The 23,202-nt window shown below is 41.0% G+C and overlaps 1 protein-coding gene across 9 annotated transcripts in view; it reads left to right on the top strand.

Annotated features, from left to right (window-relative positions):
- The first annotated feature begins 1,727 nt into the window (after positions 1 to 1,727).
- Positions 1,728 to 23,202, top strand: part of SLC35G2 (solute carrier family 35 member G2) — a 34,813-nt gene continuing 13,338 nt past the window's right edge. For 2 of the 9 annotated variants that reach the window (XM_003822489.5, XM_063602943.1), the window contains exon 1: positions 1,728 to 2,764. The gene's annotated coding sequence lies outside the window, so the exon portion shown is untranslated. Of the gene's footprint in view, positions 2,765 to 3,003; positions 3,645 to 10,380; positions 14,882 to 20,039; positions 20,113 to 21,903; positions 21,982 to 23,202 lie in introns of those variants that run through there. The other 7 variants (XM_063602942.1, XM_055110511.2, XM_055110514.2 and 4 more) reach the window with 7 other exon arrangements.

Raw genomic sequence — 23,202 nt, forward strand, 5'->3', positions numbered from 1 at the left:
AAGCCCTGTGTATCATAGCACAAAATAATTCCATTTATTAAACATCACAAAATGTCTAAAAATCCTCTTTCATATCTTTCTATACCTTGGTGTCACTCAGAATGTCAGCTGTGCTATATCCCTAGTCTCACTCTCTCAAAACTCCCAGAAACCATCTCTCCTAGTCAGCTCATTCCAGGTCTTTTTTTCTTACTCCCTTACTCAAACTTTGCTGGTCGCCTTCCTTATCCCCACCCCCATCCCACCTTCTCCAAAACAAAAAATCTGAGCCTTGCAGATCAGCCTAGCCTTCTGAGGCTCCTTTTGCTTCTTTACCTCTATTCCTTATTGAGATCAGCACAATTAATGCATGTCTGAACAACAAATGATCCTTTCTCTTTGGAAGGGTGAAAGTTTGGAAATATTTACATGTTAAATGTTCTGTTCTGGTCTCATTTGTATTCAGTACAAATAGTGTGTTTGCTTGGACATTAATTTTATTTGCAAATAGCTACAGCTGGGGGTCCCTTTGGGTAAGTCTTGCTAAGATACTGCATTGGTGGTTTTTTTGTTTATTTTGTTTTTGTTTTGTTTTTCAAGGGGATGGGGAAGGAATCAAAGTAGTCAAATCAGTTTGGTTGTTTTTACAAGCCCGAGAAATGGTCAAATTTTGGATTCAGACCAAGCACACCACAGTGTGCTAGAGGCAATTTAATGACTTCCTACCCTCTTGCCTTTTTCTCCCTCTTTGGGAACATTCTTGGATTTTCTACAGAAACAGCCAGAGGCTCTCAATTGACAATTGCCTCACTCAGCAGTTTCTTGTTAAGCACACTTGTCGGACACTGTTTCCAGGACTCTCTTAAGTGTCCTAAGAATATTGACTCATTCAAAAGCAGCCCAGCTGTAGTTGAGAGAGCACCAGCACTTGCTCTATAAAGATCTAGATTGTCTCTCTACCTCAAGAGGAATCCAAAATCCTGTTATGCTGGACTCTGAAATGATCCCCAGCCCTTTGGTGATCACACTGTTTATGAGCAGTCTGAATTCCATTCTTGGGTCTACCTAAACTAGCACCCTCAGGCTATGGGGCCCAGTGGGGAGACCACCTAGCATGCTGGCTGCCTGGAGCCCAGGGAACTGTCAAGATGGCTCTGGAAGACTTCTCGCCTTTTAAAAGCCCCGTATTTCTTTTACATATGTTTTTGTCCTCATGAATTTTGCCAACCGCAATGGACTAAAATCTATTATAGCGTCCTGGAAAGGTGGGGAAAAGATGGGATAGTTGAGGAGAGTTTAATGAAGGGACTATTTAAAAAGGTGTGGATGGGGTTAAAGGAAACCTCTGGGCGTCATTACCCACCCCAGGCCTGAAGGGGCAAGGGTAGTTAGTGGTAACCAGAACCTGGAGAAAACTGCAGGAGAGGGCCACAGGATGGGAGTAATGGCTTTCAGATGAAGAACATAGCCACTGCTAACAGGGTGGCCCGCTGGGGATGCAGGGGAGGTCCTGAATCACATCCTGCCTTCTGATCTGCAGGTGCCTCCCACTTGCCAAAACCAATTGAAAGCCAGATTATAGTTGACGTAGCCCATAAAGGTCAGTCCTGAGTCACAGAGCAGAGTGGAGAGTGGGTCTGAAGGGACAGAGGAAAAACCAGCAAGCACCTCCTGTTTTTTCCCACAGCCAGCACCTTGGTTCAGCCCTTACCCTTTCTTGCCTGTCCCCTGGACCCATCAAATCCACTGCTTTTAATGACCAGTCTGTTTCCAAGAGGCTATATTCATTCCACTTGGGACTGGGGCATATGCACTTGGGTAGAAGAACCAGCTGTGCAGTGTCAAGACCCTTCCCTCAGAGACCTTATCAGTAAAATGGCGGGTGGACTCGGGGATGCCCGAAGACTTTTCCGGACCACGATTTTCCGATGCTGGACACATATTTAAACATGAAGGAATAGACTTGCGACTTTTAAGCGCAAACAATGGGTGGAAATGGACAGAAACTGCCTCCGTGCCCACTTGCAGCGGACTACGTAGCCCTGGCAGACAGGCAATTGCTTCAAACAAGCGCCCTCCAAGGGCGTAAGCTATAGGGGCCCGGGCGGGCGCTTTCCCGTGGACCCTCCCACCTCGCGGGTAGAGGAAGTCCTTCAGTTCAGGCACAACCCTGAGCGCCCCCCGCAGTCTCCAACTCCGGCGCCAGTCAGGTTGTGGGGTGGGGGCGGCGGAGAGCGCAGGCGCAGAGTCCGCGCCGGCGGCGCCCCTCTCCCACCGCACTACTCCGGGCAGCGCCCGCCTCGATTTTCCCAGGCGAGGGCACGCCCGCGTCAGTCGCCTCCGGGGCACCTTCCTCGCCACGACACGCAGGTAACCGGGCCCCGGGAGCCGGTCGGCGGCGGCGGACTGGGACCTTGATCCTGCCTGCCCGGCCGCCTGACAGGGGAATGAGAGCGGACCCCGAACTCCACACACCCGCGTTTAGCCGCCACACCTAAGGGGCAGAACAGTCTTTTTGGGTAAGCGCCGGGCTGGGGGCGACGCGCCCCGCCCGCTTTGCAGACTTCGGGGTGCTCTGCACGACGCCTGAAAGGCCGCGGGGCCCGCATTTCTCTGTGCTGCCCTCCTGGAGAACCGGGACACGGGGACGGGAGGGCCAGCATCGGCTACGGCCCGATTTCCCGTTTCTTTCCGCTGTCGCGTGTCTGGGCCCTCCTGCAGCGTCCATGATGAAGGCCAGGGGCTGTTGCTTTCCTCTCGCCCAGTAGCCAACCCAAGCAAGCGGGTGAGTCACTGTGGCGTCATATGGGATCAATTTCAAATACAAGTTTTAAAAAAGGCTGGATGATTTTAGAAATATGGCCAAGAATTTGTATTTTCCATTACTCTCTTGTCTCATGTCCATGACTCTTGAACGCCAGTCTGTGGGCGCTGAGATTTTCGTGGTACATCGACGGTTTGTAGAAATCTTTTCCCAAGGGAAGACGAGGGCAAGGGTTAGTGGAGGAAGGGCCTCGTCACGGCCGAGAGTGGCGGAGAAGGCTCAGGGCAAGTCCGCACAGCCTCCAGCAGCCACGGGGAGGAAAAGGCGAATCTTTCCTCACAGTGCTCTGGGCGCTGTAGAATTTCTACGCCACGTGCACCCTTTTGGCCTCATTTGAGAGGAGGAGAGGGAAGAAGGGTCGCGCGGGCCGGTAGGAAAGAGACTCGTGTTGCGGCGGATGAAGGCTCAGCGCGGACCTGCATCTCGGGCCAGGTTTTCACCCGGCTCCGCGAGGAGCGAGGCGGAAAGCTCGGGTCCGAGTGTTGATCGAGGACCTGGAGATAGTAACGCCCCGGGTCCAGAGTGCTGGGGGTGGGTCCAGAGGGCTGGGGGTAGGTCCAGAGGGCTGGGGGTAGCTTCGGAGGAGCGATCTTCCTCCGCGGGAAAGGACTTGGATCAGGCTTGCCTATGTCCGTGGTGCTGAAGTGCCTCGCGCGCCCTCGTCGACTGACTTCCTGGGCCGCGGCCTGCGTTGCCCTTCTACTCTGCACCTTTGCCAAAAATAGCCCATCTCCATGGCTGGTGGCCAGAGTAGAGCAGGCCCAACACTGAAACTCTTTTCAGACAAGTTGAGGCTGGTTTCCTGAACATAACCCGAAAGCAAATGTGGCTTGCCTTGGAGGTACAGATAAGCATATGCATAACAGATTTTATTTATTACCTATGAGAAAGTACACACCATGAACGTAAACAGGAATTCTCACATATACTTATGAAAGATACAGGTATGTGCATTTACGCACAAACCTAACACACATGCAAATACACTCATCCCTTTTGAAAACCATTACACACTACAAGCCACACATTTTTTAGAGCTTTTGTAATCCGTCTTTATTTTTTGACACTTCTAGTAAATGTGAACTCTGCAGAGCCATTTATTTTCATAATCATCTGTTCCAAAGGCACAGAGCCTGTGGATTGAAGTGTTTGGTATTTGAGCAATTAAGTATTTACACTCATTTAAATTCCAGAACAAAAGTCTAGGAAGATGTAAAATTGATATTGATACCAAAAAAATTCCTTAAAGAAAGCTTAAGGAAAATGAATTAATGTAAATTTTAGTAAGAACAACATATAAATAATCATAGAAATTTATAATCTTAAGAACATATGACTAAAATGTATCATAATGCAGACAATTTTAAATATATTGGTGGTATGTGGTTTGTGTGAAGTTCTTAAAGTTTACATTTGTATTTTTCAAAAACATTGGTATTGTTTTTTCCTTAAAAAATATATGCTCATTATAAGAATTTTAGGTAATAGAGAAATGCATAAACATAGAAAACCATTGTAAACAGATTTTCATTTAGATGAACATGCATACATTTTAAATGGACCAATCCTCTATTGGTTGCGTTTTTGCTATATAATTTATAATTAATGTCTTTCAAACCAATATATATAAAACTAGGTCATCAGTATTAAGGGTTGCATAATATTGATCTGTGTGGATAGAATGTAAGTTTTTTAAACAATCCCATAATAATGAACATTTATGTCCAATTTTTTAGACTTAAAAAAATTATTGTGGAAAGAATATGTAACATGAGATCTATCCTCTGAACAAAAAAAAATTTTTTTTTTGAGACATTGTCTTGCTTGTTGCCCAGACTGGAGTGCAGTGACGTGCTCTCCGCTCACTGCAACCTCTGCCTCCCGGGTTCAAGGGATTCTCCTGCCTCAGCCTCTTGAGTAGCTGGCCACCGCACCCAGCTAGTTTTTATATTTTTAGTAGAGACAGGGTTTTACCATGTTGGCCAGGCTGGTCTTGAACTCCTGTCCTCAGGTTATTTGCCTGCCTTGGCCTCCCAAAGTGCCAGGATTACAGGCGTATGCCACTGCACCCGGGCCTGCCTTCTTAACAAAATTTTACGTGTATAATACATTATTGTTGATATGTATTGTTGATAGGTGCAATGCTGTATAGCAGATCTTTAGAGCTTATGCATCTTGCTTGACTGAGACTTTATGCCTGTTGATTAGTAACTCCTGATTTTCCCCTGCCCTCCAGTCCCTGGAAACCACCATTCTACTCCTCGATTCTATGACTTTGACTACTTCATTTTTATTTCTATTTATCTTAATTTTTAATTTTTGTTGGTACATAGGTATATATATATATTTATGGGGTACATGAGATGTTTTGATATAGGGATGCAACATGTTTAATAATCATATCATGGTAAATGGGGTATCCATCCCCTTGAGCATTTATCCTTTGTTTTTATAAACAATCCAGCTATACTCTTCTAATGATTTTAAAATGTACAATTAAATTATTATTGACTATAGTCATCCTTTTGTGCTATCAAATACTAGGTGTTATTCATTCTTTCTACTTTTTGTATCCATTAACCATCCCCAGTTTTCCCCACACCCCCAACTCTCTCCCACTACCCTTCCCAGCTCTGGTAACCACCATCCTTCTACTCTTTTTCTTTTTTTGAGATTGAGTCTTGCTCTTGTTGCCCAGGCTGGAAGCTGGAGTGCAGTGGCATGATCACAGCTCACTGCAACCTCTGCCTTCTGGGTTCAAGTGACTCTCCTGCCTTAGCCTCCCAAGTAGCTAGGATTACAGGTGCCCGCCACCACACCCAGCTAATTTTTGTATTTTTAGTAGAGATGGGGTTTCACCACGTTCGCCAAGCTGGTCTCGAACTCCTGACCTCAGGTGATCTGGCTGCCTCGGCCTCCCAAAGTGCTGGGATTACAGGCGTGAGCCACTGCGCCCAGCGTACTCTCTATCTCCATGAGTTCATTTTTTTTTATTTTTAGATCCCACAGATAAGTGAAAACACGTGAAGTTTGTCTTTCTGTGCCTGGCTTATTTCACTTAACATGATGACTTTCAGTTCCATCTGTGTTGTTGCACATAACAGGATCTCATTCTTTTTTATGCCTAAATAGTACTCCATTGTATGTAAATATCTGTTGATGGACACTTAACGTTGCTTCCAGATCTTGGCTATTGTGAACAGTGCGGCAACAAACATGGGAATGCAGATAACTCTTCCATATACTGATTTCCTTTCTTTTGGTTATGTACCCAGCAGTGGGATTGCTGGATTGTATGGTAGCTCTATTTTTAGTTTTTTGAGGCACCTCCAAACTGTTCTTCATAGAAGTTGAACTAATTAATATTCTCACCAACAATGTATGAGAGTTCCCTTTCTCCACATCCTTGCCAGCTTTTGTTATTGCCTGGCTTTTGGATAAAAGCCATTTTAACTGGAGTGAGATGATATCTCATTGTAGTTTTGATTTGCATTTTTCTGATGATCAATGATGTTGAGCAGCTTTTCATATACCTGTTTGCTATTTGTATGTCTTCTTTTGAGAAATGTCTATTCAGATCTTTTGCCCATTTAAAAATTGGATCATTAGATTTATTCTGATAGTTATTTGCCATTCCTTATATATTCTGATTATTAATCCCTTGTCAGATGGGTAGTTTGTAAATATTTTCTCCCATTCTGTGGGTTGTCTTTTCACTTTGCTGACTGTTTCCTTTGCTGTGCAGAAGCTTTTAAACTTGATGTGACACCATTTATTCATTTTTGCTTTGGTTGCCTATGCTGGTGTGGCATTACTCAAGAAATTTTAGCCCAGAACAATGTCCTGGAGAGTTTCCCCAAGTTTTCTTGAAGTAGTTTTATAGTTCGAAGACTTATATTTAAGTCTTTATTCCATTTTGATTTGATTTTTCTTTCTCTTTTTTTTCTTTTTGAGATGGAGTCTCCCTCTGTCACTCAGGCTGGAGTGCAGTGAGTGCAGTGGCTTGATCTCTGCTCACTGCAACCGCCGCCTCCCAGGTTCAAACGATTCTCCTGCCTCAGCCTCCTGAGTAGCTGGGATTACAGGCGCGCACCACCACACCTGGCTAATTTTTTTTTTGTATTTTTAGTAGAGATGGGGTTTCAGCATGTTGGTTAGGCTGGTCTCGAACTCCTGACCTTGTGATCCACCCACCTCAGCCTCCCAAAGTGCTGGGATTACAGGCTGATTTGATTTTTCTATGTGGTGAGTGATAGGGGTGTAGTTTCATTATTCTGCATATGGATGTTGTTTTCCCAGTATCATTTATTGAAGAGACTGTCCTTTCTCCAGTGTATGTTCCTGGCACCTTTGTGGAAAATGAGTTTACTGTAGCTGTATGGATTTATTTCTGGGTTCTCTATTCTGTGTCATGGGTCTATGTATCTGTTTTTATGCCAGTACCATGCTGTTTTGGTTACTATAGCTCTGTAGTATAATTTGAAGTCAGGTAATGTGATTCTTCCAGTTTTGTTCTTTTTGTTCAGGATAACTTTGGCTATTCTGGGTCTTTTGTGGTTCCATATAAATTTTAGGATTTTTTTTTCTATTTCTGTGAAGAATGTCATTGCTATTTTAACAGGAATTTCATTAAATCTATAGATTGCTTTGGGTAGTATAGACAGTTTAACAATATTGATTCTTCCAATCCATGAACATGAAATATTTTTCCATTTTTTGGTGTCCTCTTACATTTCTTTCACAAATGTTTTATAGTTTTCTTTGTAGAGATCTTTCACGTCTTTGGTTAAGTTAATGCTTAGGTATTTAATTTGATTTGTGGCTATTGTAAATGGGTTACTTTTTTGATTTCCCTTTCAGATCGTTCACTGTTGGCATATAGAAATGCTGCTGACTTTTGTATGTTGATTTTGTATCCTGCAACTTTACTGAATTTGTTTATCTGTAAACAATAGTTTACTAATAAATTCTAAAGTTCTAGCAGTTTTTTGCCAGAGTCTCTAGGTTTTTCCAAATATAAGATCATATCATTTGCAAACAAGGATAATTTGTCATCTGCTTTTCCAGTTTGGATGTCCTTTATTTCTTGCTTTTTTTTTTAAATTATACTTTAAGTTCTAGGGTACATATGCACAACGTGCAGGTTTGTTACATAGGTATACATGTGCCATGTTTCTTTGCTGCACCCATCAACTCGTCATTTACATTAGATATTTCTCCTAATGTTATCCCTACCCCAGCCCCTGACTCCCCACCTACCGGCCCTGGTATGTGATGTTCCTCACCCTGTGTCCATGTGTTCTCATTGTTCAGCTCCCACCTATGAGTGAAAACATGCGGTGTTTGGTTTTCTGACCTTGTGATAGTTTGCTTAGAATGATGGTTTCCATCTTCATCTATGTCCCTGCAAAGGTGGATGTCCTTTATTTCTTTATATTATCTGATTGCTGTAGCTAGGACTTCCAGTACTGTCTTGAATAACAGTGGTGAAAGTGGCCATCCTTTTTCTAGATCTTGAAGGAAAGGCTTTCAGTTTTTCCCCATTCAATACGATACTAGCTGTGGGTCTATCGTATATGACTTTTTTTTTTTTTTTTTTTTTGAGACAGAGCCTTGCTCTGTTGTTCTGGCTGGCGTGCAGTGGTGCCATCTTGGCTCACTGTAACCTCTCCCTCCCAGGTTCAAGCAATTCTCATGCTTCAGCCTCCCAAGCAGCTGGGACTACAGGCATGCACCACCATACCAAGGCTAATTTTTTGTATTTTTAGTAGAGGCAAGGTTTTGCCGTGTTGGCCAGGCTGGTCTCAAACTCCTGGACTCAAGTGACCCGCCCCCTCAGCCTCCCAAAGTGCTGGGATTACAGGCATGAGCCACCATGCCCAGCCATATATGGCTTTTATTAGCTGGGATATGTTCCTTCTGTGCCCAGTTTTTTGAGGATTTTTATCATGAAGGGATGTTGAATTTTATCAAGTGCTTTCTCAGCATTAATTGAAATGATTATATGATTTTTGTTCTTTATTCTGTTGATATAATTTATCACATTGATTGATTCACACATGTTGAACCATCCTTGCATCCCTGGGATAAATCCCACTTGGTCATGATGAATGACTGTTTTAATGTATTGTTGAATTTGCTTTACTAGTATTTTGTTGAGGATTTTTGCATCAGTATTCATTAGAGATATTGGCCTGTAGTTTTCTTTCTTTGATGCGTCTTTGTCTAGTTTTGGTATCAGAGTAATACTGGCCTCATAGAGTGAGTTCGGAAGTATTCTCTCCTCCTCTATTTTTGGGAACAGTTTGAATAGGATTAGTATTAATGCTTCCTTAAATGTTTGGTAGAATTCAGCCATCAGGTCCTGGGCTTTTCTTTTCTTTCTTTTATTTTATTTTATTTTATTTTTTAAGACACAGTCTCACACTGTCGCCCAGCCTGGAGTACAGTGGCGCGATCTCGGCTCACTGCAAGCTCCACCTCCTGAGTTCACACCATTCTCCTTCCTCAGCCTCCCAAGTAGCTGGGACTACGGGTGCCCGCCACAACGCCCGGCTAATTTTTTGCATTTTTAGTAGAGACGGGGGTTTCACTGTGTTAGTCAGGATGGTCTTGATCTCCTGACCTCGTGATCCGCCTGTCTTGGCCTCCCAAAGTGCTGGGATTACAGGCATGAGCCACCACGAGGTCCTGGGCTTTTCTTTATGGGGAGGAAAAGAACTTTAGAATTCAGTAAAGTTGCAGGATACAAAATCAACATACAAAAATCAGTAGCATTTTATTATGACTTTGATCTTGTTACTTGTTATTGGTCTGTCTAGGTTTCAAATTTCTTCATGGATCAATCTTGGTGTTTTATATGTGTCTAGGAATTTATCCATTTCCTTTGGATTTTCCAATTTATTGGCATATAGTTGCTCATAGTAGCCACAAATGATCCTTTGAATTTCTGTGGTATCAGTTGTAATGTCTCCTTTTTCATCTCTAATTTTATTTTATTATTTATTTATTTTTTTGAGATGTGGTCTGTCACCTAGGCTGGAGTGCAGTGGTGCAATCTTGATGCACTGCAACCTCTGTCTCCCCTGGCTCAAGCAATCCTCCCACCTCAGCCTCCCAGGTAGCTGGGACCACAGGCATGCACCACCACACCTGGCTATTTTTTTATATTTTTGGTAGAGATGAGGTTTCACCATGTTGCCCAGGCTGGTCTCAAACTCCTGAGCTCAAGTGCCTGCCTCACCCTCCCAAAGTGCTAGGATTATAGGCATGAGCTACCTTGTCCACCTGCCTCTGATTTTATTTATTTGGATCTTCTCTCTTTTTCTTTCTTTTTTTTTTTTTTAGTATTTATTGATCATTCTTGGGTGTTTCTCGGAGAGGGGGATTTGGCAGGGTCATAGGTCCTCTCTTTTTCTTAGTCTGACTAAAGGTTTGTCAACTTTGTGTATCTTTTAAAAAAACCCAACTTTTTGTTTGAGTGACCTTATGTATTTTCATTTCAATTTCATTTATTTCTGCTCTAATCTTTATTATTTATTTTCTTCTACTAATTTTTTTTTTTTTCCTTTTAAACAGAGTCTTGCTCTGTCATGCAGGCCGGAGCACAGGGGCATGATTATAGCTCACTACAGCCTCAACCTCCTAGTGCCCAAGTGATCTTCCTACCTCAGACTCCTGAGTAGCTGGGACTACAGGTGTGCACCACCACGCCCGGCTAAGTTTTGTATTTTTTATAGCGATGAGGTTTTGCCATGTTGCCCAGGCTGGTCTCAAATTACTGGGCTCAAGCAATCTGCCGGCCTCAGCCTCTCAAATTGCTGGCCTCTTCTACTAATTTTGGGTTTGGTTTGCTCTTGCTTTTCTAATTCTTTAAGATGTGTTATTAGGTTACGTATTTGAAGTTTTTCCTCTTTTTTTGATGTAAGCATTTATAGCCGTAAGTTTCTGTCTTAGTACTGCTTTCACTGTATCTCATAGCTTTTGGTGTGTTGTGTTTCCATTATCATTTGTTTCATGAAATTTCTCAATTTCCTTAATTTCTTCATTGACCTATTGGTCATTCAGGAGCATATTGCTTAATTTCCATGTGTTTGTATAGTTTCCAAAATTCTTCTTGTTATTGATTTCTAGTTTACTTGTGGTCAGAGAAGATACTTGGTATCATTTCAGGGTTTTTGTTTTTTTTTTTTGAGACAGGGTCTTGCTCTGTCTGAAGTGCAGTGGCATGATCTCGGCTCACTGCAACTTCCACCTCCTGGGTTCAAGCGATTTTCCTGCCTCAGCCTCCCAAGTAGCTGGGACTACAGGTGCACGCCACCATGCCCAGCTAATTTTTGCATTTTCAGTAGAGATGGGGTTTCGCCATGTTTGCCAGGCTGATCTCAAACTCCTGACCTCAGGTGATCTGCCCACCTCAGCCTCCCAAAGGGTTGGGATTACAGGCGTGAGCCACCGCACCCAACCTTTTTAATGTTTTAAGACTTGTTTTGTGACTTAACATGTGTTCTATCCTTGAGAATCAACCATGTGATGAGAAGAATATGTATTCTGCAGCAGTTGGATGAAATGTTCTGTAAATATCTATTAGGTCCATTTGTTCTATATTGCAGATTAAGTCCAATGTTTCTTTGTTGATTTTCTGTCTGCACGATCTGTCCAATGCTGAATGTGGGGTGTTGAAGTCTCCAGCTATTATTGTATTGAGGTCTCTCTCTTTCGCTGTAATGTTTAATTTATATATCTGGGTGCACCAGCACTGGGTACATATTTATTTATAGTTGTTATAGCCTCTTGAAGAATTGACCCTTTTATTATTATATAATGACCTTTTTTGTCTCTTCTTACAGTTTTTGTCTTGAAATCTATTTTGTCTGATATTAGTATAGCTACTTTTGTCCTTGTTTGGTTTTCATTGGCGTGGAATATCTTTGTCCATCCCTTTATTTTCGGTCTATGTGTCTCTTTATAGGTGAAGTGTGTTTCTTGTAGGAAACAGATTCACTGGGTCTTGCTTTTTAATCCATTCAGCCAGTCTATGTCTTTGGATTGGAGAATTTAGTCTGTTTACATTCAATGTTATCAATAAGTAAGGACTTCTGCCATTTTGTTACTTGTTTTCTGGTTGTTTTGTGGTCTTCTCTTCCTTTTTACCTTCCTTCTTGTCTTTTGGTAAAGATGATTTTCTCTTGTGGCATATTTAATTTCTTGCTTTGTGTGTGTGTGTATCTGTTGTATGTTTTTTGACTTGAGGTTACCATGAGGCTTGCAAATACTGTCTTATAACCCATTATTTTAAACTGATGACAACAAAGATTGCATAAACATGCAAAAAAGAAAACTAATAAAAACTCTACACTTTAACTTTATCTCTCTGCTTTTTAACTTTTTGTTGTTTCTCTTTACATCTATTGTACTGCCTACGTCTTGAAAATTTATTTTTGATTGGCTTATCATTTAGTCTTTCTACATAAGAGCAGTTTACACACCACAATTATAGTGTTATAATATTCTATGTTTTTCTATGTGCTTACTATTACCAGTGAGTTTTGTACCTTTAGATGACTTTTTTTTTTAGATGGAGTCTTGCTCTGTCACCAGGCTGGAGTGCAGTGGCGCCATCTTGGCTCACTGCAACCTCCGCCTCCCGGGTTCAAGCTATTCTCCTGCCTCAGCCTCCCAAGTAGCTGGGACTTCAGGCGGCTGCCACTATGCCCGGCTAATTTTTGTATTTTTTGTAGAGATGGGGTTTCACTATATTGGCCAGGCTGGTTTTGAACTCCTGACCTTGTGATCTGCCCGCCTCAGCCTCCCAAAGTGCTGGGATTACAGGTGTGAGCCACTGCACCTGGCCTCCTTTAGATTATTTTTTATTGCTGATTAATGTTCTTTTCTTTCAGATTGAAGAACTCCCTCTAGCATTTCTTGTAGAAAAGGTCTGGTGTTGATGAAATCCCTCAACTTTTATTTGTCTGGGAAACTATTTCTCCTTCATGCTTGAAGGATATTTGCACCAGCTATACTACTCTAGGGTAAATTTTTTTTTCCCCCTTGGCACTTTAAATATGTCTTGCCACTATCTCCTGGCTTGTAAGGTTTCCACTGAAAAGTCTACTGGCAGACATATGGGAGCTCCATTATATGTTATTTGTTTCTTTTCTCTTGCTGCTTTTAGGATCCTTTCTTTATCCTTGATCTTTGGGAGTTTGATTATTAAATGCCTTGAAGTAGTCTTCTTTGGGTTAAACCTGATTGGTGTTCTATAGCCTTCTTGTACTTGAACGTTGATCTCTTTCTCTAGGTTTGGGAAGTTCTCATATTATTTCTTTGAATAAACTTTCTACCTCTATCTCTTTGACTATCTCCTCTTTAAGGCCAATAACTCTGAGATTTGCCCTTTTGAGGCTGTTTCTAGATTTTTTAGACATACATTATTTCTTTTTTTTTTGAGACGGAGTCTCCCTCTGTCACCAGGCTGGGGTGCAGTGGCGCGATCTCAGCTCACTGCAATCTCCGCCTCCCAGGTTCAAGCGATTCTCCTGCCTCAGCCTCCTGAGTAGCTGGGATTACAGGCACACACCACCATGCCCAGCTACTTTTTGTATTATTATTATGTTTTTTGAGACAGAGTCTTGCTCTATCGCCCGAGCTGGAGTGCAGTGGCGCCATCTCGGCTCACTGCAAGCTCCGCCTCCCAGGTTCACACCATTCTCCTGCCTCAGCCTCCCGAATAGCTGGGACTACAGGCGCCCGCCACCACGCCCAGCTAATGTTTTTGTATTTTTAATAGAGACAGGGTTTCACCGCGTTAGCCAGGATGGTCTCAATCTCCTGACCTCATGATCTGCCCGCCTTGGCCTCCTAAAGTGCTGGGATTACAGGCATGAGCCACCGCGCCTGGCCTACTTTTTGTATTTTTAGTAGAGATGGAGTTTCACCATGTTGGCCAGGATGGTCTCGATCTGACCTGGTGATCCGCCCACCTCAGCCTCCCAAAGTGCTGGGATTACAGGCATGAATCACTGTACACAGCCCACATCATTTCTTTTTATTCTTTTTTCTTTTTGCTCTTCTGACAGTGTATTTTCAAATGGCCTGTCTTTAATCTCAGTAATTTTTTTTCTTCTGCCTTATCAATTCTGCTATTAAGAGACTCTCATGCATTCTTCAGTATGTCAATTGCATTTTTCAACTTAACACTATTTCATAGTTATAATTATATGTGAACTCAATCCACATACCTGCCATCTTTACTAAATTTTGTTTAATCATTTTCTGACTGCATAAAAATCACTTGCTTTGTATCTCTCTTTTATTTAAGACCCCAAAGTATCAGCAACTTTACTGAACTCTTTTACTTTAGGAACTCAATGGAGGAAAGGAGAAATATTAGGTGATTTCATTTCCCATTTATTTTGCCTCTGGTTTCTGTGTAACTCTGGCTGGCCACTGTTGTAAATGGGAGTGAAGACCCTGAAAAATGAATGAGGCTGCTGAGGAGGGTGGTGGACAACGGCCAGATACTCACATTGCTTTTTGGATTCCCTTACTTTACAGTTAGGAGATACAAGATAGAGTTAGGTTGCAGAATTGTGACAACCAAAGCTCTGCACTACAACTAATTAGATCCAGAATTAGAGGTGCTTGGTTAAGAAGGTGACTTTCTCCAAAGCATATCAGCTAAGCCAGAGGACTCATTCATTTTTCCAGCATTTGTTGAGTCTTACACTGAGCTAGGAGTTGGAGATGTTAAGAAGAAAGATAAAGACATAATGCCTTTTCTTGGAGTGGTAACACTTTATCAGGGGATACTGGTACATAGGCACCTCACAATGATACAGTATGTCAAGGATGATGACAGAGCCCTGTAGAAAGTGTTCTAGAATCCAGAGAATGAACCAGATTGTTCAGTGAGAGGTTTTTCAAGTAGGTCACCAGGAAAGTTGAAGGCATGTGGGTGGGAATTTGCCAGAAATTGCTTTGTTGGGCATTAAGCAGCTGATAATCTCAAGTTGTAAACAAATGGCTTGGAATGTGACAGCCTGGGTTTGAAGCCTGACTGCACTATTTAGGACCTTGGTAAGCTTGGGCAAGTCACCAAACCTTGCTGAGCTTCGTTTAAGTTTTTTGAAAAAAGGAGTAATAGTACCTACCTTGTTGGACTTGTGGGTTTAAGTGAGATAATACATGTAAAGTGCTTGAGTCTAGTCTTTTTTTTTTTTTTGCCTATTTAAAAAATTGCATGTAAATCACTCTGCACAAATAATTATTCCTGTTAGAGCTCTCAAGGGTTAACAAACTGTAAACTCTTTGTGTCTTCTGCATTTGTGTGATCATTCTTCATTTTTTTTTTTTTTTGAGATGGAGTCTAGCTCTGTCACCCAGGCTGGAGTGCAGTGGCACGATCTCGGCTCACTGCAAGCTCTGCCTCCCGGGTTCATGCCATTCTCCTGCCTCAGCCTCCCGAGTAGCTGGGACTACAAGTGCCCGCCACCACGCCCGGCTAATTTTTTTGTATTTTTAGTAGAGATGGGGTTTCACAGTGTTAGCCAGGACGGTCTTGATCTCCTGACCTCATGATCCACCTGCCTTGGCCTCCCAAAATGCTGGGATTACAGGTGTGAGCCACCATGCCCAGCTCATTCTTCTAATCTAGAAGTTTCTCTTTTAGTGTAGTTTAAATCTCAAACTGCTCCTTTTTACCAATTCTTATGCTATCCCAAAACAAATTAGTTCTAGGCTGAAATTGTCATTACTTTTGCTTTGTTCGCCCATATTCTGATGTTAAAGCAAATCTATAGTTAATTGTATAATTTCCTTCCTTTAATGTGCATAGTACTTGTTGTGTCTGATATCTTTTCTCACCCATTAACATTTAAGTTCCTTAAGAGAAAGCTTATGCCTTCTTGGTCTTGTCTCTCATAATGTGTTAGCATGGTGCCTTCCACATCATAGGCACTCATAAATACTGACTGAATAAAGGAATAATCATGAATGCATGAGATTGCCAGATAGCTGATGTGATCTCAGACTGCCTTCATAGAAACAAAATCCCCCTGAACAGGACAAAGTATAGAAACTGAGGAGAGTGGTTAAGATGGTGGGAGGACTGAGGCCGGGTGTGGTGGCTCACGCCTGTAATCCCAGCACTTTGGGAGGCCGAGGCAGGTGGATCACGAGGTCAGGAGATCGACACCATCCTGGCTAACGGTGAAACCCCGTCTCTACTAAAAATACAAAAAAATTAGCCAGGCATGGTGGCGGGCGCCTGTAGTCCCAGCTACTTGGGAGGCTGAGGCAGGAGAATGGCATGAACCTGGGAGGCGGAGCTTGCAGTGAGCCGAGATCGCGCCACTGCACTCCAGCCTGGGTGACAACAGCGAGACTCTGTCTCAAAAAAAAAAAAAAAAAAAAAAAGAATAAAACATAAGATGGTGAAAGGACTGAAAACCATGATTATACATGGAATAATTGAAAACCCAGGGGCTATTCAGTTTGGAGAAGAGGAAACTTACAGTGGGAGAATTTAGATGAGGAGGGTAGGGAATAGTAGTTCACGTTATTGAAATGTTGTTATGTGGAAGAGGGAATCAATTTGTGACCTCAGAAGACATATAGTAGCAGCCTCTGGAAATTACATGGAGAAAGATTTTGACTCTGTTAAAAAGTAACTTTCTAACAATCAGGAATGACTTCCAACTGGCTGTTCTGAGGAGTGTTTCTAGTCATTGTAGGTGGTCAATCAGAAACTGTACTATTTGATGGGGATGCTGTAGGGCAGTCATCCCCAACCTTTTTGGCACCAGGGACTGGTTTCATGGAAGACAGTTTTTCCATGGAAGGAGTCGGCGGGTGGGGGGTGTGTTCACGAATGGTTTCAGAATGAAGCGGTTCCACTTCAGATCATCAGGCATTAGAGTCTCATAAGGAACATGCAACCTAGATCCCTCACATGCACAGTTCACAATAGGGTTTGTGCTCCTGTGAGATATAATGTCGCCATTGATCTGACAGGAGGTAGAACTCAGGCAGTAATGCTCACTTGCTCTCCACTCACCTCCTGTTGTGTGGCCTAGTTCCTAACAGGCCACAGACCAGTACTAGTTCATGCACTGAGGGTTGGGCACCCCTGCTGTAGAGAGAAGATATACTTACTCTCAAAGGAATTGGAGTAGATGATCCCCAAAATCTTTTAAACTCTCATGGTCTTTAATTCTATGTATTGTAATATATATTAATGTATATATTTAATAAAGTTTAATCATATACAATGCTACTGTATATGGTATTGTATAGTAACCGTAAACAATAGCATTGTACATGATTTACCTTTATTAAATACATGTTAATATATGTATATATTTATGTATTGCATATTCTCATTATCACCAGATTGCCTAAATTAATGAAAGGTGAAAATGGCTTTTTAAAAATTTGATCTTGGATTATTTAAAAAATATTCCTAACATGTCTTTTGCTTGGGGACACTAGTGTATAAAACATTATATGAACAGTGTTTAAATTGCAATAAACAAATTTACATTGTTGTTAGCATGTCAAATGCAAGTAAATACTATTTTAATTTCTTTGTTAAATCTAAAAGGAGAAAAGTGAGCCAGAGTCAACTCATCCCAATTCAGATGAATTGTGTGTTTATTATTTATTTATTTTTGAGACGGAGTTTCACTCTTGTGGCTGAGGCTGCAGTGCAATGGCGTGATCTTGGCTCACTGCAACCTCTGCCTCCCGGGTTCAAGCGATTCTCATGCCTCAGAAGAGTAGCTGGGATTATAGGCACCTGCCACCACACCCAGCTAAGTTTTGTATTTTTAGTAGAGGAGGAATTTCACCATGTTGGCCAGGCTGGTCTTGAACTCCTGACCTCAGGTGATCAGCCCGCCTTGGCCTCCGAAAGTTCTGGGATTACAGGTATGAGCCACTGCACCTGTGTGTTTAAAATTCAGGACTTCATCATCACCACCACCACTGTCTCACTATCACCATCATTGCTAACATATATATATAGCATTTATTATGTGTCTAGCTCTGTTGTAAACATACCACACATATTAACTCATGTACTTTTCCCCAAAATCCAACGAATTAAATACTGGTATTGCCATTTTTGTAACTTATTTTGCAGTAATTTCAAACTTACATAAAAGTTGCAAATATAATACAACAAACTCCTGGGTAAAAGATAACTCTCTTATTATTCTTCACCCAAGTTCTCCAATTGTAAACATTTTACATTTGTTTTGCCATTCATTTTCTTTTTCTGAACCAACTGAAGGTAAGTTGCAGAGGTGATATCCAATTATCCCTAACTACTTAAGTGTTTTCCTTTAAGACAAGGACCCTCTCCTGCATAACCACAGTGTTATCACCAAAATCAGAAATTTAACATTGATATAATTCCACTATCTAATCCACACACCACATTCAAAATTTGTCATTTGTCCTAACAATTTCCTTTTTGAAAAAATATTTCTTACTTTTGGTCTAGAATCAAAGTCAGGATTATGAATTACATTTAGTTGTTATGTCTCTTTAATCTTTAATTTGTGACATTTCCTCAATCCTTCCTTATCTTTAGTGACCTTGACATTTTTGAGTTCAGGCCTTTTTCTTTCTTTTTTTTTTTGTAGAGTTCCTCATTTTAGGTTTGTCTGATGTTTCTTCTTGATTAGATTCAGGTGATACTTTTTTTGGCAGGAATGTGATAGAAGTGAAATTGTATTCTTCCAAATGTATCATATTAAAAGGCACATAATATTGTTTTTTTGTTGGTGATGTTAACTTTGATGGCTTAAGGTGATAATTTCTCCACTGTTAAGTTATTCTCTTTCCCTTTGAATTAATAAGTATTTTGTAGGAGGACACTTTGAGGCTATGTAAACATCTGGTTTCTTAACAAAGTTTCACTTGCTTATTTTATGATTCTTGCATAAACTGTTACTAGGATGACTGCCAAATTGTAGTTTTTCTAATTACAACATTTGTTTTCCATTTACTAGTTGGGATTCTATTGTACAGAAGTTTTTTCCTCTCCCTTCTTATTGGCTTATTTCCATCAGCGTGGACTTGTGGATTTCTATTTTATCCAATAGATTATAAGCCATTACTATCACTATTGGTTTTGATGCTGAAAATGCTTCAGTTCCAGCCATTGGGATACCCTTCAAGCCAGCTCCTGTGTCCTTTTGGCATCTCTGTATCATTCTGAGAGTACTTTTTTGGGGTGCAAGACATTTCAGGCTCTTCTGGTATTTTTTCTGCCACAATCATTGCAGTTATTTCATCAGCTGTTTCTCCACTGAGCTCTGGTTCCTTTTACTTGAGAATGGATTTTTAGAACCAAGATCTGGATGCTAGGTGTGGTCATTGCTACTGGAGTGTTACTGTTTTTAGGCCATTTTAGCAGACAGAGCTAGGAAATTCACACACACACACCCACACACACACCCCTATATCTATTTATATATCTTTCTGTCCATTTATATTAAAACTCATGAATTTACTCCAATATCTCTAGCTCTACTCCAACACTACAGGGTTCATTCTAGTCTTCACCCTTATTCTATTTGTAACTTCCTTCTCTCTTGGTAAAAAAATCTGGCTTCCATTATCCTCGATGTATTTAACTATTTACTCATTCTTCTTTTATGTAACCAATCTCCTGACCTCACAGGCCACCTCCTTGGCCCCAGTTCTTCCTCAGATTCAGGCCTGCTTATCCCACCAGTCTCTTCCCGACATAAATTAAACAACTAGAAGGTTGTGGAGCAGAAATTCAAACCTCAGTGCTGTAATTACTTGATAGAGAGCCCTTTATTAGGTCTTCAACACCAATGGAGTTGATTTGTGAAACAGCTTCTGTGAAAATGCTCATGGAAAAAAGGCCCTTGGGCTAATGAGATGAAGATTTATCCACACAGAGTGTCAGCCCCAGAGATGTGCCTTCCATAAGAAACTTGGGAGCATCAAGCCAAATGCTCTACCTGCCAAGAACCACAGCAAGGGGATTCTCCAAAATTGGTGAGGTTCAGGGACCAGACAGCCAGCACCACCAGTGCCATAAATATCACACTGTGTTTTATCATATCAAGAGTACATTCCATTAAGACGTAAACATATTACTTTGCTATATTTCTGTAGAGGGAAATACTGCTTTTATTACAGATTCTTAGATTGAAATTCTAGGAGCTGGATGATGGTGTCTCCTCTTTTAGTGCTGACTTCATTTCCTGGTCCAGAAGATCAGAAATCTGTTCATGTTTTAGAGAACAGCATGAGGTCCATCTGTTCAGGTCAGATTTTTCCAAATTAACATAAAGATTTATGGGGTGGTAACTTATGTAAGAAAAGCCAAAGGTAATTATATTCTTTGCTTCCATTTGGAACTTACATTATGTTTTTGGTTAGTAATGAAAATATACTAGTATATATCTACACACACACAACACACACACACACACACGCACACACACACACACAGAATTCTTTCAAACACTATGATAAAGTCATCCTCTTCAGTTTGTATAATATTTCACCTCTGTTTTGGTTTAGGCACCAGACACCATCCATTCAAATTTTCTCTGTAATGTGGTCTGTTTATGTACAGTTTTCCTTCCAACAGAAGGCACAGAAATAAAAGAGCTACAATTGGCTTCTTGGGTGACTATTTTAGTGTGACTGAAATACAGAGTAATGATTTTTTTCCTCTGATGAAAATAGCTTGATTTTTTTCTGATTTCAAAGGAAATATATACATATATGAAAAACAAACAGAAAAGAGAGAAAATACCATATAATTGAATTTCCACCATTTGCAAGGATAAATAGAATCACATCATGAATACTCATTGACATCTTTCTTTTTACTCAGCAATATGACATGAGGGTTTTCTTATGTAAATATATATACATATAAATTACCCTTTTAGATGGCTGCATATTACAGTAATGATTTTCTTTAACCAGCATCCCATTAATGAGAAGTTTATTTCCAATTTTTCATTGTATAAAGAAAGCCATGATGAATATTCTTGCATGCACATCTTTATATACTTTACTGGTGATGATCTTAGGATATATCCCTGAAAATAGCATTGCTGGGTCAAAGAGTTCACATATTTTAAATTTTGACACCACATGTTCCTGGTACAATTAACTCTTTTTTTTTTTTTTTGAAACAAGGTCTTGCTCTGTCACCCAGGCTGGAGTGCACTGGTACAATCTTGGCTCACTGCAACCTCTGCTACCTGGCTCAAGCAATCCTCCAGCCTCAGCCTCCCATGTATACAGCTGGGACTACAGGCGGGAGTCACCACGCCCAGCTCATTTTTGTATTTTTCTGTAGAGATGGGTTTTTGCCACGTTGCCCAGGCTGGTCTCAAATCTCCTGAGCTCAAAGTGATCTGCCTCCCAAAGTGTTAGGATTACAGGTGTGAGCCACTGTGCCCGGCCATAAAATTAACTCTTGATTAGGTGAATTACAGTATGTATATTCTTTATATATAATGTCCCTGTCAATGACAGAACTTGGTAAAGTCTCTTCAATTTTGCAGTAGCATATACATATATATATATATATATAAATGCACACACAACATGTGTGTGTGCTTGTGCATGCATGTTCTCCTACAGACATTAAAGGAGTGTAGTGATTTTAATAAATCTAGGTATGCTACTTAACCAATCAGATGTTGTTAGGTTTATTCAAAATTTGACATATGGTTTGGTCTGAAACGATGGCATCTGGTAACCATTTCTTATCTTACATTGATTTTAATGAAATATGGTATATGGGAAGAGGTGACTGGGTTGTAATTTTAGTGAGTGGTATCTATAGTGTGAAGAATCAATGGTGTCAATAGTATGAAGAATCAGTTATGATTAAGCCAAACCAAATTTGTAAAATTTTGAACTGATTCATTTGGTATATTTTTAAGTTTTGGCCTCAAGAAGGAGTTCAGGCTTGGCTTTTTTGTGGATAAATAGTAGCAAAAATAGGACAAATGTGAGCATGTGGTGCATGTAGTGTTTGAAGGATTTGATAGTAGCTTCTGTTGATCCTGGGGTGTTCTTTTTTTGTTCAGGAACTGATGCATATCCTGGGCAGTTGGAAGCCTTCTTTAAACTCAGCTGGGCTGCTCTGATGATCTCTCAAGAGTTAGGTAAATTACAAACAACCAAGAAGTACAACTTTAACATGCATATTGGAACAGCCCAGTAATTTTACATTTAATTAGCATCTAACCTAATTGGGTATTTAACCATTTAAACAGAAACATAAAAAATCATGGAAATAGAAAAGGATCATTTTATTCCTGCTTCTCCCCCTTCTAGTGATGGCTCCTTCCTACCCTTAACAGCTTCACCCAGCACAGCTGAATTTAAAGCTGCTGACTCACAGGAAGGTGATTCTGCTTTTTTTTTTTTTTTAACAGAAGGAAAGTTAAGTGGTAGATGACAAATATGTGTTCATTGAGGATGGCATATTTTATGCAAATTGATAAATCCACTGATTCAAAGATGAGAAAGGCTCTTTCCTGGAAAGGAAGTGTCGATTATAAATGATGAAGACTTGCATACTTGCATTCTAGCAAGTTCTTAGCTGCCAGCCAACACATTCATCACCAAGTGCCAGAATGGATTTTAAAATGTCACAACACAAATTGCTCTGCTCAAAATCAGGCACCATCATAGTCACACAAGCCAAACCAACCTGCTTGTTTAAAAGTGCCACATAAAGTTTTTTTTTCAACCTCAGTTAACCTTTTCCTTTCCTGGTATGCCTGGTTCATTACAGTCTCCTAAAGTCATGAACCTTGACTGAGTAGAGAGAGGCCAGGCTTCTCCCTTTGACTTTGCCTGTACAGCAACTAACTGGTCCAGGTGCTTTCAAACTGATGGTAAGACTAAATGTTTAGCCCAGCTCTAACCAGACTGATAACTCTCACCCCTACCTTTTCCCCTATACCTTCTGCTCTTATTTATTTCTTTTGTTTTTCTCAATCTTTTCCCTCCCAGAGCCAGCTGTTGACTTCTAGAAGCTCCTGCATAGCTGATAAGCCCCTGACTATTCCTTCCCTAATTTTCTGCTTTAGAACTGTCAGTGGAGTGTCCAGCTCAAACCTGGGCTAGCCCTCCTGTTTGATGCTTCTCTTAGCAGCCCCTACCTCAATACCATCAGATCTGTCTTCTTACCTCCCCTCATCTCCAAATCCCTTAGCTGTAATTTCCACCCCCTTCTATAACCCAGACTGACACAGCCCGGCAAAATCCTCAGGTCTGTCTACCATTCTATAGCCTAGCTCAGCCCAAAATTTCTTAGTCCCTTTAAATCACATTCTACCTTGCTCCTCCCAACATTGCCCACTCTGGAATCCAGTATC

Source organism: Pan paniscus, chromosome 2, assembly GCF_029289425.2.
Source record: "Pan paniscus chromosome 2, NHGRI_mPanPan1-v2.0_pri, whole genome shotgun sequence".
NCBI lineage: Eukaryota > Metazoa > Chordata > Mammalia > Primates > Hominidae > Pan > Pan paniscus.